Below are 12,664 nucleotides of genomic sequence, written 5' to 3'. Positions count from 1 at the left end.
GTGTATGTTTTTTTTTTGTGGTTAAGATAGAACAAACTTTTCTTTTCAAGATAATTTTTTTATCTTGTGTCATCAAATCTTTCTGTCTATTGTATATAATATTATAAATTTGCATACAAAATGTAATATATCTAAGGGTAGCCAAGTTTCAGATTGGCTTTTGTTTAATTTTTTATAATGACTTAACATTTTTTTTAAATATGACATGGAGGATTTAGGAAGGAACTGAAAGATGGTTATCTAAAAATAACAAATTCCATTCCATCCAACTAAAAATCATCTCATTTCTTGTGGTATGTAGGTTCCTTTTTTCTATATCAACACCTATAGTTGGTCCCCAAAATGATGTTGTTGAGTCAACACCCACCAAGAGAACCTGTTATCTGTGATAAAGATTCAAAATGTGTCCTTCTATTGATTTAAGGGTTACTCTCATAATCAATATTATTATTCACGATATGGTTATTCACTACACAATTATTTGTCGTATCATATTTTACCTAATCGATTAGCAAATACTGGTGATTGCATATTCCTAATCAATTTCTAAACAATATATTTCATATCCTACAATCGATATAGGAGACCTACGATTATTCTTTTCTAAATAATTTTGTTCTTACTCTCACTTTATAGTTACAATTAAAATCACGGATAAACTATTTTTAATGCAAGTTTTCATATTTTGTAAGGACTCATGAAGTAAATCTGTTAAGAATAACAATGTGGGATACAAATGATTTTGTAATGTTACAAATTAATTATTTTCAGAATAATAAAAAATCAAGATAGTGCTTTTATTTTTCTTTAATATATTGATGAAATTTAATATATATATATATATATATATATATATATATATATATATATATATATATATATATATATATAGTTATAGCCCGTGGGAACCACAATTGTTTTTTATATTTAGAATTTTATAATAAAAACTCATAATTATTAATCAAAAACTTAAGTTGTGGAAATTAACATATATAAAAATATATAACAAATTACAAATGAACATTATCAATAAATTTTTATAAATTTATGATTGCATAATATTGCACCTGTTTATAAAATTGGTAAAAAAAAAATTGATTCAAAATAAAAATTTGAAAAAAGAGTTTTCGTCATTATATAATAAGATAAACTTCATGTTTTCTTAGGAGCACTATTTTTGTCTAATTGGTGGATTTGTTTTTTATTTTTTTATTTTTTATTTTTGCATTTTTCAAATGTCCTTTCCACGTGGTGCTATAAGCAGAACCACCGCTTCCCCACTCGGTAGGCCAATTACATTACAATGGTGTCATCGCTTCCATGAATCCCCGCTTCATCCCACCCTTTTCCAGAGTGTTCTATCTTTCTTGATGCTTCCCATCGCTTATTTAGCTTTCTCCACACCGGTGCAGAAGAACCCGTCGAAGCACTACCGGTGATGCCTAACAAAAGCTCTAAAGTCGATTTCTATCCTCTGCATCTCCATCTTCACTCTCAACTGTAAAGTAGTTCACCGGTATGTCTTTTGCACTACCAACAATACCCTCCGACGATTGATGGATAATTTGTGCCCAACGATGACGCTCTTCGCCATCTATCTTAGGTTCGTTCCAACGCCTCCATGGAAACCGTCTTCATCTGAATCTTTCTTTTCTATCTTTGATTTCATTTTTTCCCTACAATTGTCACCAGGAATCGATGGGTACTCGGGTTCAATTGGGGGGCCAAAGACATACCACAGGTATGTATTCATCCCTATTTTCTTTCGATTTCAATTTCTAATTTTGATTTTATGACCGAATTTGACCTAAATTTCAACATTTTGCCATAGAACTCCAATTTTCTTGACTTCTACGGTCCTACCTGTTCCTAACATTTATTTATCACTTCATCATTTGGATTTTGTTTAACCATATTTACATGATGTGAATGTCCCAAAAACATTTGCTCTGTACATAGGTATATGACTATAATACCCCTTTATTTGATTCATGTCTTTCAATAGGTTCATGGATGATGGGTATACAAACAGGGTATATAGACGACAACATGTTTGTTGAAATAGCTCTAGACATGGAAAACCTGCTTCCATGTAATCTCTTTCATACCTAATTTAATTATTTGATTAATATTCAAACATATTTATTGATTAAATGTGTTAATGAAATTTGTTTCCTATATAAGATGTGTTCATCATGGAAACAATCGTTTGTAACCAATTCCTTTCCATTTAGCAATACTATTTGGTTGTGCAAATCTCTATTTTTTTGCTGTTACATGATACTCTTCACTTATAACCTCATCAGGTTTAGGATTTCGTCCCATTTTAGGAAAGTTTGTTCTTTTTGTTCGCTTTGGTTCCTTTTTGTGTGATTATTTTAGTGGTGTTTAAAAAAGAAATCTCGACATTTGTTGTGTTAAAATTGTCTACATTGATCAATAGCAACTCCATTATCAAGGCTTGGAAATAATTTGACTCATCAAAAAATGAAATTCCAAGTAATACACTAAAACAAATTTTTTTTAAAAAAATCAAAAAAATTACCTCTTCTTTTCTTCACTAACTTAAAAAAGTCTTGAGTTTGTATAGACATTTCTTAACACAAGTTCATAGTTGTGATTTAGGAATTCTTCCATTTGACAGGAAATTTGAAACAACTATTATGCATAGGAAGTTAAGATACAACTATTAAGGTTAGAATTAGATGAAACTTCGATTCCGTTCCTATTTTGAAACATAGTTAGGAGATAGATTCTATAAACTTTGAAAAGTGACTCAGGTTAATTCATACATTTATTATTTATTTTAAGGAAACTTGGAAGAAATAATATAATGGCTTTTTGGTGTCTGATGAACCCATGAGTCCGGGCCAATTCAACATGATGTTTATAGTTATGATCTAACACTTTCAAATATTATAATTAATAGGGTAGTTTTTTCAAAGTATAACATCTAATTTAAAAAAAAAATGAAATGACAGAATTGCCCCTAATATGAATTACTCTTACTTTTTTATTTACATATCTATGTTTTTGCATTTTTTGGATTTACATCTTACATTTAGTTTTCCTGCCAAAACGTTTATACAAAGAAATATTCAACCTCTATACTCTACTTGCTGGATGTTCAAGAAAATTATTTAGAACCTCTCTATACCAATAAAATGCTAAAAATCCAAGGTGATTTTAAGCCTTTCATGCTCATCATTTAGAACCTTTTCTAGCTCAAGAAACCTCAACCTGAGTTAACTCAGAGACCCGAATCAAAAAAAGAAAGTATCCATCAAGATGTAAGAGTCAGGTTAGTTTATCCTTCCATCTTCATCTATACAAGACTTCTCATAAGGTATTCAACATTTCTCTGAAATGCTCAGCGGACAACTAATTGAAAAACCCTCTCATCATATATAATACCTCAACCCACCATTCCGACCCATGCAGAGAGCGGGGGCTCCTTACTAGTTGAATAGGAAATCTATTTATTATAAACGTAGTTCCTCATTATAAAGCATTTGTTGATTTATATAATTTACAAGAACGTAGGAATATATACAAAGATGATAGAAACAGATTGGAAGAAGAAATACGAAGAAGAAACATAAGAAATATAAAATAATAATAATAAATTACATGATATGTTTGAAGCAGATGGAATAGAAAGAGAAAGAAGAAACAACCAGAAGATGAATGACGAATATATATATATATATATATATATATAGGGAAATGATCAAATGATCAAATGACGAATATATAGGGAAATGATCAAATGAGAACACCTAAAAGGTTGAGAACGCGAGAATAGTTCTTGACCAATCAATATATAAGGGCATATAAGTAATTGCATATTTTAATTAAATTAAAATAAAATAAAATCAATCAAATTCCCTTAAATTTAGGATCAGTTACCAAAAAAGAAGGAGATATTTGATTTTTTATTTTTCTTATTAATGAAATATAAAAAACATTTTTATCAAAAAAAAATTAAAACTAAAAAAATTTAATTTTCTTTTCTTAAATTTTTTTTTCTCATATTTCACGTTTTTTTTTTCAAAAAAATTAATAAAAATCCAACCCCAAATAAATACATTTGTATTCATAAACGATTTTTTTTTTCAAAAAAACTAATACTACTGCAATCACAAATGAATACATATCAATTTACAAGTAATCCACTTCCTTTCTTTTAATCAACTGAAAATAAAAGGGGTGTAAAAATTATCATTTCTTCATAAAAGAATACCTTTAATCATAAATAAGTACACTTATTCACACATGATTACATTGCTATTTACAAATGAATACATTGTTATTAACAAATGAATACCCTGGAATACACAAATGAATAAAACAATACCTCTAATCATAAATAAAATACACTCATTCACACATGATTACACTGCTATTTACAAATGAATACATTGTTATTAACAAATGAATACCCTGCTATTCATAAATGAATACCCCTCTCACGCATATCATCAAACAGCTTATGTGCACAACCTTTTACCTTGAATCTGATTACAACTTTGTGTGGCTATCTCTTCCATCAATTGTAAGGGCTGCCACTTGAGCCTTCAAAGACCCACTTGAGCCTATCGAGTTCTGCCAAATCAAACAAGAACAAAAAAAGGAACCCTTACCTATTTTTGAATCGTTGTTGCCCTTCTCGATCACCAAACAACCCAATATCGGGGCTTTGTCACCGGAAACCAATGACAGACCCCACATCCCGCTGCTTCCATTCTCTTTTCTTCTTCTCTTCGATCCAGCCAATCACCAAAGGTGCCCCATCTTCGATCCACCGAGACCGACAACCCACCCCTCGCTGCCTCCTCCTTTCCTCCTCTTCAGCCTCGTCGACCACGGAGACGCTCCCCTCGCCATCACGACGGCCGACCACAGACGTCGCCTACTGCCTTCACTTCCTTCCTACGTCTTTCATCAACTTGTGATGTAGGCTGCGTAGATGGGTAGTGATGTTGCAATGGAGGAAAAATTAAACCAAAAACGCATCGAGGTGGAGACTTGCGATGCTCCGATTAGGATTGATTCAAACGATGTGCAATGGAGGGAGGCTGAGGGAGGAATTGATTAAAACCTAGGTATAGAGAGAGAGAAAGAAATGAAGTGGGGGACAAATAATGTGAACGGCAATATGATATGTGATTGAGAAATTATAGGAACAAGTTAAAATTACAATTACCATTATAGCCTTGTGACCTTTTACAAGTGACACTTTAATACCTATGGTTTTAGAATTTACGTAAATGACCCGTTTGATAATAGCCTCAGATCTGAATATTTTGATGGTCCAGATCTGTGACAACCCGAAACTTTGTCCGTTTCCGTTACGCGAGTTTCGTTAATAAATTTCGAATTTGTTAACTTTTCCGTCAAACTTTTTGGTTTAGAAAATAATCTAGTTATATTTAATTAAATTATTTACGAGTTGGAACCAAAAATCGCGCGGAAACTCGAATATCTCGAAAAAAATCTAGCATTTGCGGTCTAAATGAGATTAAACACGTTTACGGCCGTAAACCTGTTTACGGTCAGTGAAGAGTGGACCCCCCCCCCCCCCACAACACCCCTATAAATACGATGTCTCCACCGTCATTAGAACATTTCTGGCCAAATACTCTCTCCTTCTCTCTCTAAGAACCTTAACTGTAAACACTCAAAACGCCTTCAAACTTCGGAAATCATCGAGAAACCACGTTTGGGTCGCTTTGGAACGTCTCAGGGCACTCATCTCTTCGAAATCAGCACCCAGCTCTAGTGTTCTTGAGTTTACGGTCAGCCTTCAGAAACCGTAAACTCTGTTCTTGAGTTTACGGTCCGAACCTTCAGAAACCGTAAACTCTGTTCTTGAGTTTACGGTCCAAGCCTTCAAGAACCGTAAACTCCTCTTCGACCGTAAACACCTTTTAAGTGGTGTTTTTGACTGAAAACTCACCTTCTTCGATTCGATCAAGTCCCGGTAACATTCCTCAACCGAATTCAAGTGTACCTCTAACACGTTATCTAACGAAATCGCTAATTTAGATACATATACGTATTTATTTGATAATAGGATTCCGTTAAGTGTCGTGCAACAACTCGAGGATCTTCATTTCAGTCAACGATTTCACGCAACAACTGTAAGTTCATACCCCTACATTTTCCGTATTTTTAATGTTTTCAGGGGCGGGGGGGGGAATACAAGCTAATCATAAATGTTTTCAAAACTTATACAAATCTCATACTTTAACCCTTTTGTACTGTGTTGAGCATAAGGGACGTTTCACAAAAATTTGCATAGTTTTCCGGACACGCTATTCACTATACATGCAAACTATAATCGGTATAGTTTGGGATTTTCTAAACATCACGAGTACAGAAACTTTCACTATTAAACATATGCACGAAGACAGAAATAGTTTACAGTTACATCACCACTTTATCATGGTTTTTCATAACTGTAATTATCATTATATACGGTATACATACGGATTTTCACTACGGTAGAACGCTACTACACTACATGTAAACTAGATTGTACGATACTGTGAGGCGCTACTTCACTACTGTACCCTTAGGTGTACATGGATAAATCCTACCACTGTATAACCAGAGTCTCCTGGAGGGAGAGCGTGAGATTTGTGAATAGATCTATTCGGGACTGACAATCCCACATCTGGACTGCTAGCTACAGTTAGGCGGGCACGCCTGAGATGTACAAATGTCATTTAACTCGACGCCTGAATAACGTTGGAAAGGTCTCTAGACATATCAAGCATGGTTATACGACTCACAATATGTATAAATCACCTTTAGTTTACAACTTAACACTCTTCAACAGTTCTATTTTTACTAAATAGAACTGATACACACTACGTATTCTGGCTAAGGCCAGGGTTTTTCAAATAGAACCGATTATGCAATGGTTTCACATATAAAATACTTACACTTCATGATTAGTTTTAGCTAGTAACATGAGGTAGTATTCTCGCATATCACTACAGTTTTCAGTAACGAACATTCATGGTTTTATATGAAATCGATAATGCTACCCCTTTTCACTAAAGAAAATATCGGATTTTCTTGGAAACATATAGATATTCATGGTTTATTACAGAACTGATAACACTACGTTTTCACTAAGGAAAATATCGGATTTTTTTGAAACTATTCAAATATTTTCCGAACTCAATAACGATTTTCACTACAAACCACTGCTTATGAACTCACCAGCTTTATGCTGATACTCTTTTAAACTGCTTGTATTCTCAGGAAATCAGTAGACAGGTGTCTGTTGGGTTTTTGAAGAGTTGAAGCAATAAGAGTTTAATGTTATATTCATACAAGTTATATGATGTAATTCAAACAAGTTTCAGAATTGATGTAAACATTTTTACTTAAGTATTCACTGTAATGGTTGTGTTGCTATGATTGCTGTTATTCATTGGTTGTGATGTTATACATGACGTCCTCCACCCCGGAAAGTTTCCGCCATCGGTTTCGGGGTGTGACAAGATCCGTTCTCGCGTTCTCAACCTTTTAGGTGTTCTCATTTGATCCTACTCCTATATATATATATATATATATATATATATATATATATATATATATATATATATATATATATATATATATATATATATATCATAATCAGAATCAAATATGTGAACTAAAATATCTTGGATTATAAATTATAGTAAAAAAACGAATTAGAAGTGGAAAATATTTTCAATTATAACCATAAATATTCTAATACACAGATGATAGTAATATATGGAAGAAGAAACGGAAAGAAATATAAGATAATAAAAAACATACCTGATATGTTGAATCCGATGGAATAGAAAGAGAAAGAAGAAAAAACCAGAAGATGAATGACGAATTGTGAAGGTGGGACTTCCGTATTGCAGGTATATATTTGATTGTTGAAATGTTTAATTTGTGAATGTAATTTTCCATTTTAAATACCAGATTATTAGTTGCACAATTTTTTTTATTTGAAATGCCTTATCTAATGGGTTGTTATTTTTTGAAATTACATTAGCCGGAGATCGTTTATTCCTTAAAAACTCTTATTTACATTTATAGGTTGTATATAAAATGGAGAAGATATGACCATGTAGCAAAATTGCTAAGAAATCGACACGTCGAAATGGCTATTGAATCAACGTGTGGCATAGAAAAACTATTTTTTTTTATTAAGAATGATATATATATATATATATATATATATATATATATATATATATATATATATATATATATATTAGGTTATAACCCGTGGAATCCACGGTTGAGAAAGTAAAATAACATAAAATTAATTTCATAATCAATACATAATGTTAAATGCATAAGATGGGAGCATATTTTTTATTTATTCGTTTATAATAACATCCTAATTCATTCCGCAAGCAAAACCCACATGAAGACCTTTTTGTGTACATTCATACTTACAAGAGAAGTAGAGGCTTCCTTTATGCCTCCATATAAAATGCGAGCGAAAACTCCAACCATAGTTGCTACAACCGAATTGAGATTTCCAGACAACTTTGACTTTTTTATGTGTTTAAAGTGGAAAAAAGGTTTAATCACAAGACCAAATAAGTCAAATGTACTGAAATCTTGAAAAGGTAAACCCAAGTAAAAGTATGTTTCAGTATAACGGTCAAAAGTAAATTCTTTGGGTGAGCTTTAAATACCATCATCCAACTTGTTTTTATACATAACAAAACCATTATCAACTAAGAAAATAGAAAATGATAAAGGGTAGGATTATAATGTGCTAGTAAGAATTAAACTAAAAAATAAAATGTTTGACAAGATTTGTTTTCCAAAGTACAATTCTTTAAAAAGATATTTACTAAAAATACAAACATTTTAACAGAAAACATATGAAAATAGGATGTTATAATTCAAAATTAGAATATGAAGTTACAATGCTAACTTAACACATGTAATCAACGCTTGTATAGAAATTTGCATTTTCAGCACTTCCACTATTTCACAAAGAAAGTCGGACACTATGATTGAAAAATAAATGCAAGTACGTTGCTACTTCCGCATTTAACGTGTGGTTGACACATAGAATGATGTTATTTACCGACTTTGTTAAATGCTATAATATTATATTAGTTTGTCCGGATCTGAGAAGCAAGTCAATTTTGATAAGACAAAAGGCAAGAAATAACATCTTGCTATTATTATAGGAGCATACTTTCATTTCTTCCTATTAAAATAACTGTACGTTCTTTTATCTGAGTATAGCATTCTATTTTTGAAAATCTCACCATCTTCATTTGTGTAAATAACTCCATCAGCCTCAAGGGTAGACTCGTCAATTTGAATAAATATTTCTAAATCGTTGTTTGATTAACCTCGTACTGCATCAAACAATGCAAGCATAATAACTAAAATCCATCTTGCATCAAACAATAAGACTTGAATCATGCCCAAAACAAATTTTGAAACCGCAATATGCATTTCTTTCTTTTCTTATTTTTGACCAAAATGCCCTTTTCACCAAACCCGTTCCAAAACCCTTTCAAATTTATCTGAACTCTCAAAAATCTACAACAAACCTTAAGTGTATGCATAGTAATAACAAAATACAAAACAAAAATCTAAATCTAAAAAAAAATGAAACATGTATAAATCTTAGGAAGCATAAATCAATTTAGTAGTCCTCTAACCTAGACTTTTTTTTTTTACAGTGAAGACATTTAAAAAGAACATATTTAAATACCGAATGAAATACCTTTCTACAACCTGGTCATGATACTCTTTATTAAAGTAAAGCTTGTGTCTCCGAGTGATTCCGAGTGATTGCATCAATGCACCATAAACTTGCATCAACTTTACTGAAGCAAAAAAAAAAAAAAAAAAAAGATGACGTATGTCATGAATCGACAATGAATATGTCAAATAGTCAATGTGCTAGACTTTTTACCTGAAAAGTTAAATAACGAAAAAACACTTGTGCTTCTGAGGTATCAACATTTACCTCTTAATAAGCAAGATTACATAATGTGATATAATAACCAGAATGCAATTTCAAACCTATTAAATGTCATTAACACAATCATTAACAACCCTATGTACGTTATAGTTGGATTTAGGTACAAAGAGATCTTGATGTTATATGTAATTTCAAACCTTGCTATTTTTTTCATTTAACCCTGTACGATTCACTCTCTTGGGTTTTTTTCGCCTTGTTATTTATTTTTTTTCTTAGGAGTTTCATCTTGAAGTTCCATGCATGATAAAACCTAAAACATAAAGTAACAACTAAACTAAATAATCAATATAGGCTAACAACATCTTTTATTTAGAAGTATTTAACAAACATGGAAAGAAACTTGAGTGTAGCAACAACCTCAATTGAATGCATAAAGTTGAATTAGCTGCATCGAGAAGAAAAATAACCACCAAATTCCTTTCCCTAAGTTCAAGAACATAATGTATGGAGAAGAATCTGAACCTGGAAAATCAAAATTGAATCCAATCAAAATTATAAATCAAAAATCTATAATGGTGGTTTCAAGATCTAAATTCATACCCATGAAATTAACATACACACACAGTTAAAACACATGCGCACACAATTAAACACACATACACACATAATAACATTGACGATTTAAAGACATATAGGTCTATTCTTGCTAATTTCTAGATTTGTCGATGAGGGTGAGTTTGTAGGTTAGTGGGGTGTAGTGGCAGCTGTGGAGATGGATGATCGTAGTGGTGGTTGTCGTGAGGAATGGCGACTTGGTGGCGAAAGAAATTGTCAGATTTGTTGAGAGAGAAAGATCGAAGAAAAAAGAGGCGGATTTTTTATTTGGGTTTGGAAACTAATGATTTAGTTGCAGATTTTATGGAACCGAATCAAAAAAATAGGAAATGACTGAAGAGTAATATTATAATTTTGAATCAAATAAAAAAATAGGAAAGAGTAAAATCGTTGAACGGGAAAAAAAAGTGGAGACTGAACAATAAGGTGCCATGTGGCAAAACTTTGGTTTAAAGACGACATGTGACAATCTAGGAGTCTTTTATTAGAGAGGTATATATATATATATATATATATATATATATATATATATATATATATATATATATATATATATATATACTAAGTTATAACCCGTGAACACCACGGGTGAGAAACATAAAATTAATTTTTATTAAATTATAAGTTAATTATTGACCAATGATAATAAAAAAATTAAATAATTTATAAATATAGTTGTTTTGTCTGTAATTTGATAATGATATAATGATCGGTTGAAACTATGAAATCATAATGGTTTGAATATCCGATCGAGAATTTGTATTTGTAGATATGTTAGAAAATTATGATTTTGTATAATGCAATAAAATTATGAAGATATAGTTTTAAAAAAATGTAAATAATCATGCAATGACATTATATGAAATTTAAACTATATTGTATAATATAAGAGAAATAAATACATAGAAGAAAACAATTATATGTTCAAATAGGAAGTAATGGTCATATACTAATAATAAATAAAAATATAAATATCAAAATTGTAAAAAGTATTTATAAATCCAACTTTTTTATACACAAATATAATGATAAAAGTAATTACCTTTCCATCGGTGTCACTGTTAATAAACAACGTTGAAACTTTAAAGTAGGTGTTAACACTGTATTAAATACTTGTATAAGCATTATTTTTATTATTATAATATAAAACTTGATAAGAAAACATCTCCAAACATTAAGCTTTGCAAATTGGAGAATAACAATGATATGAAGAGTGTGCGGATTGTTATTAACATAGTCTTGCATTTTGTAAGCATAATCACAGCCGGATCGACAATAAGTTGCAAACCACTAAAAAATATTATTTAAATTAAATAAATTGCATAATAGTCCATGTGTTAATAAAATTTATATGAAATGTTGCTACTTATTCCATCTAAAATATGTTATAGAAATTAAAAAAAAATGAAATATTGCTATTTCTGCCACACCCACGACCTTATACCCTTCCAATAAGTATACCTTCTATGCTTTTTTTTCTTTTCCTTGAGAATCCAGTCGGTTATAAGAGGAACAAAATACTCTTGACCTTTATAGAATACCAACCTCTTATAGACGGAAAAAAATAACCAAACCAATGCCAATCCCCAGAAAAATACATTTTTTTCTTTATTTTCCAGAATTGCCACAAATACCCTTCAATCATCAAATCTACCGATCATCTCCTGGAGAGGGCAATCCAATTATACTTGCGGCTATTAAACCAAGTTCATCTATACCATTCAATATAGGTGTGAATAAATAGAATATAAATGTGAAAACCTTCAAAAATTGATTATGACCAAAATACTCATGCATCCTTAAAGTAAAAAAGCAATTAACATCATCCTCTAAACATCCCAAAGTAACATTGTTGCTTTTATTATAGCAGTACTCATTAGCAAACATGGATAAAAAACAAATATCAATGATGCAAATCTTCCAGATAAGAATATAACCAAAATACCCTTTTACCCTTGTAAAACATTATATGTTCTATACCTTTTGCATCAAGTTCTTGTGCTCTTTTGCAAATGAAAACCCAAAACAACCACATTAGTATGGTTCTAGCTAGCTACATCTGCACTTAAAATAGAAAAATTAATACATAAT

The 12,664-nt window shown here is 31.0% G+C and overlaps 1 long non-coding RNA gene across 2 annotated transcripts; it reads left to right on the top strand.

Moving 5' to 3' along the window:
• Positions 1 to 1,293: 1,293 nt before the first annotated feature.
• On the top strand, positions 1,294 to 7,320 carry LOC145162899 (uncharacterized). 2 transcript variants are annotated; one of them, XR_013739421.1, is made up of 4 exons: positions 1,294 to 1,603; positions 1,693 to 1,741; positions 2,006 to 2,092; positions 7,276 to 7,320. It is a non-coding gene; the product is annotated as an uncharacterized LOC145162899 (long non-coding RNA). The 2 variants fall into 2 exon arrangements; XR_013739420.1 differs by lacking the exon at positions 7,276 to 7,320 and having other exon boundaries at positions 2,006 to 2,212.
• The last annotated feature ends 5,344 nt before the right edge of the window (positions 7,321 to 12,664 follow it).

Source organism: Lactuca virosa, chromosome 3 (genome assembly GCF_052849685.1).
Source record: "Lactuca virosa cultivar CGN04683 chromosome 3, Lactuca_virosa_CGN04683_v6, whole genome shotgun sequence".
NCBI lineage: Eukaryota > Viridiplantae > Streptophyta > Magnoliopsida > Asterales > Asteraceae > Lactuca > Lactuca virosa.
This window is presented reverse-complemented; position numbering and strand designations above follow the sequence as displayed.